At 34.9% G+C, this 14,688-nt stretch overlaps 1 protein-coding gene and 1 pseudogene across 1 annotated transcript in view; one reads left to right on the top strand and one right to left on the bottom strand.

Moving 5' to 3' along the window:
• The window catches only part of LOC105300731 (olfactory receptor 10J1-like), a 38,226-nt gene that overhangs the window by 1,858 nt on the left and 21,680 nt on the right, over window positions 1-14,688 (bottom strand). The window lies entirely within an intron of this gene.
• LOC111747299 lies at window positions 2,125-2,243 on the top strand (annotated as a pseudogene).

The following is a 14,688-nucleotide window of genomic DNA, read 5'->3' as shown; positions in this document are numbered from 1 at the left end:
CCTGAGACACCTAGGGTTAGGTGATTTATCCAAAATTTAAAAAGTTATAGATCCAACTTTTTAATACTAAGGCCAGTGTGATTTGTCCTACCCCGAAATGCTTGAGAAGCATCATCTCCACAAAACGGATAAGAAAGAAAATTCTTTATTTTTTGGCTTTTATTGACAAGACAATACATTTTTCTTACTCTGGGAATAAGATCACATTAAAAACTGGAAAACATTGAGAAAACTGGAAAAATTTTAAGATGTTTATATAGATAAGTAGATAAAATATTGGTATATTAGTGACAACACATGCCCAATCTCCTTGGTTTAATATTTCTACTTCCAATTATCTATTTTAAGGAGACAATTAGAAGTATATATCAGAATGTGTGTATAGGAAGTTTTTATAATATTATTTTAATGATGAAGACCAGAAATAATGTAAATGAATAAAGGAATGATTAAATAAATTATAACATCTATCTGATGGAAACATTGAAGCCATTAGACATCTCTGAGGTGTGGATAGGGAAAAATATGATACAAATGGATACATACATACATACATACATACATACATACATACACACATAGTTACACACATACACAAAGAGATAAATGAGATGCATAGATAGACTACAATTTTGTAAAAATAGGAAAAAAAAGAAAAAAGAAGGAATGAAAGAATAAGGAAAAACATTCAATGGCATACCAGCCATTTAAAAAGACTAGAAGGAAATATATCAAAATGTTAAACAATTTTTTTTTGTTGTTTTTTTCCTGGGTAGTGAATGGAGAATCTTAAATTATCTTCCTCTTTATGCTTTCTATACAATACAGACTTTCTTTTTAATTATTCTCTTTTAAACACAAAGCTGAATTTTATAATTCTACCCCAAAGTGAAACTCTATAATGAGATTGCAAAGAAATTTAAGGCAAAAAAGTGAAAGTAGGGGCTTAATTTACCTTGGAAAAAAGAAAATTGACAGAATAGGCATTTTGTAAAAATTTGAGCACCCAAGGGCCACATGCAGAGGAAATTAACTTTAGTTTTTAAAGAAAGATTGTAGTTGGTAAAAAGGAAAACTTTTTAAATAGTGCTGAAAGTACAGAGTGGCAAGTGAGGTATTCATTTGAGTGCAAAATTTAAGAGAAAACCAAAATAGTAAATAAGATGAATATAGTTTTAATGCAATATTTTTGAAAATTAATGCAAAAGTTCATGAACAAAATATTAAAATATTAAATAATGACATGGTCAATTTTGATTATTGCTACAGTGGAATGAAAGTGGTAGGATGAGAACAGATTTTGGAATTTCCTTATTAAAGATTTTGAGGAAAAGAAAAGTATAAAATATTTCAAAACATAGAGAAAATGTAGAGCAAAATATATGTTAATTTTCTCAGAGATGTGAAGATAAGCTAGTCTTTAAATATTGCTGTTTAACTGGGATTCATGATTTATTACTAAACAAAATAAAACTAAAATCTTATGTAAGTGGAAAATCAATCAGAATGGAAAAACTAAGCTAGGGTGTACAAGAGAAAAGATTGAATTGAACTTGTGCGATACTGCAATTCTCTCTCCTCTCTCATCACCCCTCAGGAAAACTGACTCATCAAATGGCAAAGACTTGATGAGTGATAACACTAGGGTAGTAAGATAATGATTGCTGAAACAAAATGACAACCTCCGTCTGTGGAATCCAAGTCACTGAAAGAAAGCGACACTTTACACCACTTTCTGTTTTCCTTGGATTCTGCCTCTTTACCCTCACCACCCCCAAAATCTCTCCATCCTAAAAAAATGTAAAAATATTTCCTTCTAATGAAATTATTTTCTACTTAGACCTGACAACCAATCCTGGGCAAGGAGTTAATCTTACCCATTTTATTATTCAAGTTTTTCCAACTGGAAGCAAGCGCTGGAAAAACTCTTATGTTTCATAGCTTTAAGTCCTTTAAATACAACTGAATCATAGAAACTTAGAGTTAGGAGGTAATTTTAAAAGCCCAACATTTCTCACAATTTCTGCCTCAGTGCTTCCAATGATTGGAAATTTATTATCTTACAAGTTAGCATCCCTCTTTTTTTTTAAGATACTAAGTTTACTTAAAAAAAAAATAAAAGTAGTCCATGGCCATGCCACCCTGAACACACCCAATACCATCTGATCTTGGAAGCTAAGCAGGACTGGGCCTGGTTAGTACTTGGATGGAAGACCACCTAGGAAGACTAGGTGCTGTAGGCATAAAAAAATAAATAAATAAAAGTAGATATTTTATGTTATAAAAATGCTTAAGAGGAAAAAAAGCCATCTATACAGTAGAGTATAAATGGAAAAGTTAGTTTTCTCCTTCTGTACTTTGCATTCTCTGGTCCAGAAGTAAACATAATTCATATTTTTTATTTTTTAAATTGTTTATTTCTACCTAGAAAATTTCCATATATAGTTATGCATATTTCCTTTTCATTTCAATTTTATACTAATAGAATTAGCACATACAAATTCACAACTAGCTTTGTTCACTTAATATCATACCTTGAATACTTTATAACGGTACTATAAATCTATCTCACTCTTCATTTTCAAGGGTGCATACTATTCCATATAGACATACTATCATTAATTCTATTTTCAAATCGCCTTAATTCTTACAAATTGTTACTTTCTATTGACTCAATATCTGTCTCCCTGCAATTTGCCACCTCCCCACATTTTCCTACCTCTTATTTCCTCTTCAACCAGATAGTGTTTAAAATATTTGAAGATCGCTATCATGTCTGCTAAATTTCACATCCTTGAATTCATTACCACAGCAAAATGAGCATAAAAAAATATAATATTAATAGACAAGAGAATCAATACAACAAAACAAATACTGAAAACCATAGAGGAAAAAATAATAAGATTTTGAAAAATATACATGGCATTCCATTTTAATGTAGTTCTGCCGATAGCTAGCCACTCATTGCTTCTGACCTTGGCAATAGAGAGGGTCACTTTCCAGATAGTGATCTTTAAAAAGAATTGAAGGGGTTAGGTCTATTCAGAGGAAGCCCATGAAAACACCTTGTTGTGGGATGCCAAAATCCAGAAAACAAAGAAAATTCAGCTCTCTCTAGTATGAGAAAAAGAACCTCGAATTATTGCTATATTCCTTGACATTTGGGGCATTGGTTTCTTTGGCTCGAAAAGTGTCCCAGGGAAAAAAAAATATCAGTCTCTTAAACTCCAGATTTCAGGAGCTTTGGATATTTATTTTCCCCAAGAGAAGCAAATCCCTTTGTCCCAAGTCCCCTGGGCCCATCCCTTCTAAAATCCCTCTAGGGTATTAAGAGGGAAGGATGAGAGAATCCTAGAGCTTGTCCCAAGGGCTTCGTTAGGAACTTGGGTAGCAAATGAGAGAAAAGCTGTCATGTATTTATTTACTATGGGAACTTGTTGGGGTTTCAGAAACTAACACCCCATTGAGTTGAAGTCAAGTAAAACTCTAGGAATACTTGATAAGCTTACAAAGAGAAAACCCTAAATTTTAGTTTTTCTAGATTACAGTGCAACCAACTTTCTGAAATTATTCAAATAAGATGGGACAAGCAGAGGGTTATAGGGGCTAGAGTTCCTCTGTCCAGCTTCAGCCTACAGCCAATTTTCCTGAAATATCACTAAATGTACATGTCAGCCTAACTTTCTCATTTAGAGAGGACTATCTCCCATGCTGTCAGACCTATTTCTTATTTTCTCTTCAGTTCTTTGTTAGATCTTGCTGGAGATCCTTGCAGTAGTCCTCTACTCCAGCAAGTTCAGATTCTGGCTTAGCAGGACCCTCTTCATCAAGATAATTTCTGTACTCGTGGGAGATATATGAGAAGCCAAGTTAGCTCTATTCTGTAAAGAGAGATTGCCATAACGATCTTCAATCTAGACTAAGAATTTTCTATCCAAAATATTCCTATTTTCCCTTGGATTAAAAAATAATATGTGTTCATTATAGAAAACATAGAAAAAGAAAAATAAGAAAATCTAAATCTCTTATGATCTCCACCTTAGAAATATCAACACTATTAACATTTTTGTTTATCAGACTTTTCCCCACATGTTTATATGTGTACATTTGTTTACACACACACACACACGCACACACACACATGGATTTATGACAAAAATAGGATATTGATTACTTTTGTATCCCTTTGTTTTTTTAACAATATGAGATCATTCTATACAAACTTCTTTATATCCAGTTTATTTTTTAATTTAGCAATGTATTGTGAAACTTCCCCATATCAATAAACAATTTCAGAAGGAGAGGTTATCCTGTGTGTTATAAGATGTTTAGTAGCATCAGTGGCTTCTACTCACTAGATGTTAGGAGCATCCTCTCTCTTGCTCTTACTAAATTGGAGAAAACCAAAAATGTCTTTAAATATTGCCAAATATGCCCTGAGAAGGGAGGAGTCATCCTCATTTGAGCATAATTGGTCTAAAAATTCTACCACTACTGGGCCAAAGTCTTACCTTCTATATATTTAGTCATCACATCATTTAATTTGTTCTTCGTATCCTGTATTTCCTGTAGATGAAAATTAGTTCTAAATGCTTAATTAGATGCAAGTTCAACTTATTAAATCATATTAACTATATTAAACTATATATTCTATATACTATAGTACTATGTAAAATTTTGCATTACGTCAAACAGGGTTGTCTGATTTAGCAAATAAAAATATAGAATACTCAGATAAATTTGAATTTTATTTTATTTATTTATTTTGTGATAATTCTTTTCTTTAATAATTTTTTCTTTCGATTACTGTTGGCATACATTATATTAGTTTCCAGCACATAATATGGTTATTATACATTTATATATCTTATAAAGTGATCACCCCAATAATCTAGTACCCATCTGACATCATACATAGTTATTACACTATTATTGACTATATTCCTCATGCTATACCTTACATATCCCTGACTATTTTGTAACTACCAATTTGTACTTTTTAATTCCTTCCGCACTTTCACCCACTCCTCCCAAATGACTACCCTGTCCAGCAACAATCAAAATGCTCTCTGCATCTATGAATATGTTTCTGTCCTGTCTGTCAATTCTTATTCTTTAGATTTCATATGTAAACAAAATCACATGTTACTCATCTTTCTCTGTCTGACTTACTCCACCCAGCACAATACCCTCCAGGTCTATCTATGTTGTCACAGGTGGTAAGATTTTATTCTCATTTTATGGCTGAATAATATTCCATTGTATATATGGAATATATACCATATATACCACCTCTTCTTCACCATTCATCCAGTGATGGACACACAGTATGCCTCCATATTACGACTACTGTAAATAATGCTACGATGAACATATGAATTCACATGTTCCTTGGAAGTAGTGTGTTGGGTTTCCTTGGATAAGTACCAAGAAGTAGAATAAATAGGTCCTTCTTTGTCTCTTGTTATAGCCTTTGTTTTAAATTCTATTTTGTCTGGTATAAATATTGCTATCACAGCTTTTTTCTCTTTGTTTCCATTTTCATGAAACATCCTTTTCTATATCTTTACTTTCAGTATGTGTCTTTTAATCTGAAGTGAGTTTCTTGTAGGTAGCATAAGTAAGGGTCTTGTTTTCTCATCTATTCAGTTACCCTATCTTTTGATTGGAGCATTTAATCCATTTACATCTAAAGTAAGTGTTGATAGATTTGTAGATATTGCCACTTTATTCTTCATATTTCTTCTCCTCCTCCTCTTTCTCTTTGTCCTCCTCCTCCTCCTTCTTCTTCCTGAAGTGGCTCTAACATTTCTTGAAAGACTCGTTTGGTGTTGATAAGCTTCTTTAACTTTTTCTTGTCTGGGAGTTCTTTATCTGTCCTTTGATTGTAAATGATAGCTTTACTGAGTAGCGTAATCTTGGTTGTAGGTCTTTGCTTCTCATTACTTTGAATGTTTGATCCCAAACTCTTCTGGCCTGCAAAGTTTCTGTTGAGAAATCAGTCTTATGGGAAGCTCCCTTGTAGGTAACTAACTGCTTTTCTTTGCTGCTTTTAAGATTCTCTCTTTGAATTTAACATTGGCATTTTAATTATAATGTATCTTGGTGTGGGCCTGCTTAGGTTTATCTTGAGACTCTCTGCACTTCCTGAGCTTGTATGTCTATTTCCTACTTTCCAGGTTAGGAAAGTTTTCTATTATTATTTCTTCAAATAAGTTCTTAATCCCTTGCTCTTTCTTTTCTCCTTCTGGTACCTGTACGATGCTAATGTTGGTATGCTTCTTGCTGTCCCAGAGGCCCCTTAAACTATCTTCATTTTTTGGATACTTTTTTCTTGTTGCTTTTCTGATTGGGTGTTTTCTACTACTTTACCTTCTAAATCACTAATTCGATTCTCTGCTTCATCTAATCTACTGTTGATTCCTCCTAAAGTATTCTTCATTTCAGTTATCGTATTCTTCATTTCTGACTGGTTCTTTCTTATGTTTTATATCTCTATTTTTATGTTTTCTGTCTCTTTGTTAACATTCTCACTGAGTACACCTACTCTTCCATTAAGCATCCTTATAATCAGAGTTCTTTTTCTGGAGGTTCGTTCTGTTCTTTTATTTGGGACATGTTTCTTTGTTTCTCATTTTGGATGACTCCATGTGTTTGTTTCTATGTATTAGATAGGGCTGCTATGTCTCCCAGTCTTAGTAGAGTGACCTTATGTAGTAGGTGTCTTGTGGGGCCCAGTAGCACAATCTGCCCGGTTACCTGAGCTGGGTGTTCCAGGTGTCTTTCTTGAATGGATTGTGTGTGCCCTCTTGTTGGTGTTGAGCCTTGTTTGCTGTTTGCACGTCAATAGAGGAATTTACCTGTGGGCCGATTGGCTGTGAGGACTGACCAGTGATTACAGAGGAGAAGCTTTTGTGCAGAGGCAGACCCTATGGAGAAAGATTTACTTTAGCAGGGCTCTAGTGCCTTTCCAATCTGCCCTTTGAGTGTGTTATCCTCAGATGTGGTCCTAGGTGGTGTTCTGGCTCAATCTGAAGATAGCCACCTAATGCGCTGGCCCCAGGGCCTGTTGGGAGGGACCTCACCTCAGGCTAAATTTAGATGCAGTCTGTGCCCTGGCCAAGGCCCCCTGGCATGAGCCACCAAGCAATGTGCAGATGGCTGCCACCTATGCTGGGCTTAGAGGTGCCTTGAGAGGCCAATCTGTGAACCAAAGTCAACTGCTGCTAGTTCCAGGCTTAGGGCTGCTCAGCAAGAGATATAAGTTATGCAGAGACCAGGTACTGCTTATTTCAGTTTTGAGAACCTTTGAGAGATTTTAGAAAAGTCCACAGTGTGGACTCCAGGCCTGGCTGGTCCCAGGTATGGCTGCAATCCAGGCTCGCTGCTAGGAATAAGACTCCAGATTTAGAATGTTACATTAATGTAGTAGGGTGCCTGCCCCCTAGCTCATGTAAGCGTGATTCAGCTTATTGTATCACGCATGTGTGGCAGAATGCTACCATTGCTCTCTAACACCCACGCGGTCCCCTAAAGCAGAAAGAGAAGTATGCTCCCTACAAAAAAGTTGGTACCTGCCATTTCATTCTTATGTCGGCCCCTCAAGCATTCTTCCAATTGGGTGTCTCACTACGGAAACCTCCCTTTCTCGATCAGCTCAGTGCTGACACAGAGCATGATTCAAGACAGGCTGTTTGTATGAAAAAGCCACTGGAAGTGGCTTGGGTGGCCCAACAAATTTTATGGCACAGAGTCTCAGGGACTCACCAGGGTGGGACTCAGAACTGAAAGCACCTGCATCTGTATGTCAGTAGAGATGAAGGCTCAACAAAGAAACAATTGATTCTGCCTGTAATTCTCTCTGGGAGAAAACTGCCCCTCCAACCCTCACCCTGAAGCCAGGCAATTCAGTTTCTCCTCATACATCCCTTTTGGGCTTTTGCCCCAGTACTGGAGTGCAGAGTGAATGAGTTTCTCAGAGGATAAGTATGTGCACCAGCCCTTTAAGTGGAATGCCTGGGCCACCGGCCACCCTCCATCTCACTCTGCCATGATCTCTGCTAATTTTCACATCCAGATTTTGTAGGGACTTCTCTTCCTGTCACAGAAATCCTGCGCTGGGGAGTTTGGTGTGGGGCTGGAACCTCATGCTTCTCCAGGGGAACCTCTGCAGCTGAGATATTCCTTCTGATTTTCGACTGCCACATATGGGTGTAGAACCAGCCCATTCTGCATCTCTGTCCCTCATATCAATCTTGAGGTGGCCTCTTGTGTATGTTTTCAGTTGTAGGACTTCTGTTTAGTGAGACTTCAGGTAACTCCCAATGATGGCTGTTCTGTAGTTTAGTTGTAATTTTGATATGGTCACAAGAGGTGGCAAATATAACATTTACATACTCCACCATCTTAACTGGATCTGTGATCACAATTTGAATTTTATATAAACAACAAATAATTTTTTTTTAGAATAACTATATTCAAACAATTGCATGGTACATATTTAAACTAAAAATTATTCATTGTTTATCTGAAATTCATATTTAACTAAGCATCCTGCATTTTATCTGGCAACAGTAATCAGTAGGTACATATTGTTTGATTATCCCACTCTAAGTACGCTAAATTGATCAGTGTTTCATGTTGTAACATCCTGATGCTGTATTCAAACTGATCCCATTAATCTTTTATTATTTCATCTTTTGATGACTTTTATGTAAGTTATTTTTTTATTAAAAGTTACAAACTGATTTTCTAATCGTGTAAGTTTTCCTACATTTACTTTATGGAATATATATTTTTTTGTATAGAAAAAGTTTATTTCATCAGTTAGGGCAAGAATGAAAGGTAGAACTAAGTAGAATAGGAATTCAAACTTGGGTCTTCTAATTATGATTCCAGTGTGTATTCCATTACACTCAGTAAAAAACAAAACAAAACAAAACAAAACAACAAAACAAAACAAAACAAAACAAAACAAAAAAACACAAAAAAGCTTCACTTTTGCCTTGTTTATTATACAAATAGTCATAATCCAGTAAATTTTTGTCTTATAATTGGCAGAGATGTAAGATGGTAGATTATAGCTTGAAGCAGGAGTGATGCCTAAAAAACTGAAGCAATTTTCTAAGCAGAAAAAATAAAAGCTCTAGATATAGGGAGTAGAGATAGTGTCCAGAACAAAAAGAGTGATGTACAATTAAAGAATCTGCAACTTTTTTCCATTTTCCTTTCCTTCTGGCCACAAATTTTGAGTAATACATAACATAATAATTCATTCAGCCAAGTACATAGCCACAGATGTGTCATAGAGAAATAAATTGCTTGTGAATTCTGGAAGGACTAAAGTGTTTATTCACAAGACTGTGACAGGTAGGTCTTCTTCAGCCATGTGACTGTGGTGAAGGATACCTACAGATCAGAATTAGACAACACAAAGAATTTCATTTCCTTTTCATTTGTTAACTTTATTATACTGTATTTCCAGTTCATTAAATATGTAGTTAAAATAGTAGAAAGAAGATTAGAAGACTATATCTTACATATTTTACATATCTCAATAGGGCAGGCAGGCCATCAGTCACAAAGAAAATATTCTATGATACTAATTATCATAAAACTTCATTGAAGAATATATCCTTTTAAGTACATATACAAAGATAAAATTGGTGGTTCTGGTGAAAAATGAACAATTAAAGATAAACAGTTGTCTAGCATGTCTCTAGTGCTCTTTTTTAAAAAAAAGAAAATTATTTCTAAGGAAGAGGAGGATTGCTTTATTAGGTTGCAATATCATAGTAGAAGTAATCAATGGGTCAATTGCTCATTTATAGCTCATAATTATTTATTAAAGATCTTAATATCTTTTCACTGTGCTAAGGACCGGGTAAAGAGCAATGAATCAAACATATATAGTATGTAATGAGGAGCAAGACAAGAAAAAAATTCAATTTTTATTTATTGTGATGCATGATTTGATATGGTAAGAATGGAATAATATGTGAATAGTAAGTTACCTTCTGATATGCATTTTAATATTCTAAGTTATTTATATCCACCAGGAAGCAAAGGCAGTCTATTTGGAGTTATTATGCACAATTTTGTTATTTTCAAATTTTAATTTTATATTCCATTTGAAATTCTCTCCAGTCTCCATCATCTACCTCTCTACTTGCCTCTGAGCATAGAATAGGTTTATGACTCCAGTGGTTTAACATATGTCAGGAGGTGAAGGGTGGTGACCATACTACCCAAGCCACTTTCTCTTCCCAACATAAGCCCCTTCCTTGTTTGGAAGAGAGAGGAGAGAATGGAGAATGAAAAGTTATTTTCCACAGTATATTTATTATCTGTCAGCTCCTTGTTTAGTGAAAAACCATCAAATCATTTAAAACAATGGAATATATATTTGTGCGGATACACATGAGCACTCATGTGTGCATGTATGTATATCCCCTTGCTTAAAAGAGATTGCTGGCTTATTATTACTCTTTAAATAAAATCCTGTCACTTCACCATGTTCCCATGGGTTCTCACCATTTGGCCGCTATATACATTTCTACTTTCATTTCGTGCCATTGTCCCACCTCCCTTCCCTCTCCCTTTCTCCCTATGCTTCAGTTCTACTGTCTTGTCTTAATTTCTAGAAGTCTCCAAAGTTTTGTAATGGGCACTTTAAACTTCCCACTGCTTAAAATATTCCTGTCCCAGCTTTTTGTTTGGTCCATTCTAACTCATTTTAAGTAACTTTTTGTTGAAAGCCCTCCTTTAAAACCCTATTGAAAATAAATTACTCTTGTGATTCTGTATAGCAAAGTTATTTACTTTTTACAATCTTTAATTACAAGATGCTACTATTTTATCTGTTTACTTATTTAACATCTATCTTCTCCAATAGAAGTTTTACTCCATGAGGGAAAAGATCTTGTCTGCCTAGGGTTCTTTTGTATTACCAGCATACAACACAATGTTTAGCACATAAATATTTGTTGAACAAATATAGAAATGAATATATGATGCATAATGTCCTTCTGCTGAAACAAAATTTTTTTGTGTGTTGGGTTTAAGGATAAAATGATCAAGTAACAGGTCTGAATCTATGTTTAAGTCATTTCTATATTTGGCCATAAGAATTCAATTTCAGGGATTGCCTATTTGGAAAAATATGTTATACAAAATGATACTAATAGACTTCAAGACTTAGTTTATTCACTCTGAGAAATTAGGACATATAATTAACTGAAACTCTACCAGCAAGCTATGTTTAAATGCTAACTTTAATGAGGTGGCCCTTGATAATTCTATATAGTTCTCTTTTTCTCTTAAAGATAAGATTAACATTTTGAGATTATTGAAATACATAGTAAATTGGTATTAATCCAATTTAAGAATTGAATATATCAAAAATTACTTATTTTATATTTACCCATATACTTTCCTTCTTAACTGTTTCCCCATGAAGAGAAGATTTTCTTCATATATCTTTCTGCAATGTGACTGTTGTGTTAGCTGTGATAAAGAGGGTTGTTTTGTGTTTAGGAGCCTATTTTGTGGTGGGCCTTGTGTTGATTCAGTCTTCTCTCCACTTTTCTCTATTTTAACTCATGTTCATAAGTGCAACAAGACTGAATTTGACAGTCACTAAATGCAGCTGTAAATTGAAAACAAAAATTGCTAATGTGGGCACTGACATCAAGTAGCAACTTTTGGTTATGAAATAGTTATCTAAATGATTCATAATAATTATATTAAATTTTTTAGATTATTACCAGTAGAAATGAACATATTTTCTTATGAAAAACTTTGCAAATCTCTGACTATGAGAAATACTGTCTTATAGAAATGAGTGCCAAAATGTCCTGAATTTTCTAAAACTGGATCTATTTCCTGTATTCAGTCTAATGTTCAGAATACATTTTAATTTTGGTCAGTCAATATTCACTTGTTTTCTTGAAACTCTATGGTAATCTTGCCTCTTTTGAAGGAACAGGTGATCATAGAGGTTCAAGACAGAAGGAAAAGTCCATTGAGAACTGCCCATGTTTAAGGCTCCTATTTTACCTTCTTCTGACCCTTTCTTCATTTTCAAAATCTAAACCAGGTGTTTTCAATACATTCAGGCACTGTTTTATGGCATACATTTTATAACACTTTCTTTGCTATTCTGATAAAAAAAAAATCCATAGATAAATTAACTTGCCTAGAAGAGACAGAGTTATGGTAAGGCTAATGAAAGTTAAGCTTCAGGACCCCTCACTTACACGGTCACCTCCAAAATCCTGGAAGAGGTCATTTGTTTTTGTAAAATTTACAAAACATATTTTAGCCATATTTAGATAAGACCACTTTCTTTCTCCCCTCAGACTTCCCTCTGTCACATGTCCTTTCCTATCAGCACCATAAAAGTTGCAGGAAGATTTTGGGACCCAGCTAAAGTGAATTTAAGTTGAGGATATGTTTAGTTCTGGGTTAGTATAATGCTGCATGTGGTTCACAGTCACTTCCAGGTATGCTAAGGTACTATAACCCAGCCTGGGATAGGAATGGCTTCCAGAAAAACCCCACTGAAGAGCTGACTCTCCTGGCTTCAGAACACAAAGGTGAAAGGCCAAGGGTCATGCTGCAGCAGGAACATATCTTCCAATCCTTGGTACTGAAAATTTGTGGGCAGTAGAGAAAAAACAAGATTGAAATATCTGGAGTCAGAAGCTAATCTTGTCAAAAAAATTTTTTCAAGCATTGGATGTGTATAAAATTGTAAACAGAGAATTTGATTCATTTCTGTGACTAGTGAAAATGTAAGTTCTCTCTTATTAGGAACATACTCAATAATGAAGAATACAATATTATAAACACACCATGTGTCTTTTTTTTTTTTTTTGGATGGGGATAAAACAATATATAATGTATCAGAATTCTACAATCCTCTAGTAGTACTACATTGAAAATATCTCATGTGAATTACATTTTCTATGTACCTCTATAAGTAATAGAAAATAAATGCTGATCAGTGATGCTAGGGGAAAGGATGTATTATATTTCTAGTTTCTATAGAAAGAATAAGATTAACAATACCACTATCTGATGAAGAGGGGATCAAAGAGTATGTATGGTATTATAGTAGAGAGTCTAGCAGAAATTAATTAGTTTTTTTGAATTTTATAATGTTCATGTTATTTTCAGCTTTGTATTTTGTAATTTGGTATAATTTATTTTCTTGTTCTAACTTAATTATCATTCTAATATCTAATATTGTATTCATAATTTTCTATTCAATTTTCTCAGGATGGCCCCCAAACTGTGGAAGTTTCAGGAGCCTGAAACTAGATCCACCTCTCCTACCTACACACATACATATTTTTAAAACCAATATAAATCCCAATTTTAATATAAATAAAATAAAATAACTTTATAATAAGAAAATATATCCACAATGAATGTGCTGACCCTTTCTTCCTGACATGAGGGTGAGATATTAGTGATACGAATATCATGAACAGTGTAGCTGTTGGTGATCAGATTTTCTAAAACAGTAAACAGTAAACAATTCCTGTTCCAGGAAAAGCAAAGAATAGTTCTCCCTCAGTATACATGGTAGCTTCTTTCCATTAAAATTCAGTATACACAAAAAAAGTGCAAAAAATACTTTGTGTTTATTTGTCAAACAGTCAGGTTCAAAGCTCAAAGGCTCAAAAAATTATAAAAGATCTAGCGGGAATTCTGTATTATGCAGGCTGTCCTGTGTATTGCAGGACATTTCCTTGCCTACTAAATGCTGAAAATGTATCCTGCATATCCATCACTGAGACAAGCAACAAGCAATACCCACCCCTAATCCACCCCCAGCCCAACACACACACATGTGCACACACACGCACACACATACACACAATTTCTTCATACATAAGGAGTATGATCTGAGATTTTCACACCACTCTCAGGCTGTCCTCATTTCCTAGCCCCAACTCATATCCACTCTCACCCCCCAGAAACACACTGCTCACAGTACTGTTTAGCCTGGTCCAAAAGGATTAGGATTTCAATTAAAATGCGAATATCTTCATTATCAGCAAACGATCTAAAGTGACTATTTTAAGAGAAAGCCGCTTTCCATTTTTTACCTGTGTAATTCTGTAAGAAGGTATAAAATAAACCTTCCCTACATTACATTTGTTTTGAGGGCTGACTCTGCAAGACTGGAGTTTCTCTGTTTAGAACCGCACGTGAGAATGACCTCAGAACCCCACAGACAACTCCTGCAACTTCCTTGCAGCCTTGGATGTGTGAGGTGAGGTCTGCCCCACTGGCACAACTGCTTTGATGTGATCCAGGCTGCATCCTCTGGGGACAGTTTTGCCTTCTGGACCCACCAGTGGCCTTTCCAGACATTTTCCTATGGACTGGCCAGGAGGATGGGGAAGAGGTCTCTTACTCTTCTGTTCTCAAGTCAATCATAATAACAGTAATAACTAACCTATACATCATTTACTATTTGCCAGACTCTGTTCTAAACTTTTCACTATATTAAATCATTTAATATTCACAACGATAGGCACTATTACTACTTCCATTTCATCAGAGAGGAGGCTGAAGCACAAAATGATTGAGTAGCTTGCCAAGAGTCACATAACCAATAAAATGGTATGAGCTGAGAATCAAACTCCACAACCTGTTCAGAGCCTGGACTCGTGC

The sequence above is a fragment of the Pteropus vampyrus genome, unplaced genomic scaffold, assembly GCF_000151845.1.
Source record: "Pteropus vampyrus isolate Shadow unplaced genomic scaffold, Pvam_2.0 Scaffold217, whole genome shotgun sequence".
Taxonomy (NCBI): Eukaryota; Metazoa; Chordata; class Mammalia; order Chiroptera; family Pteropodidae; genus Pteropus; species Pteropus vampyrus.
This window is presented reverse-complemented; position numbering and strand designations above follow the sequence as displayed.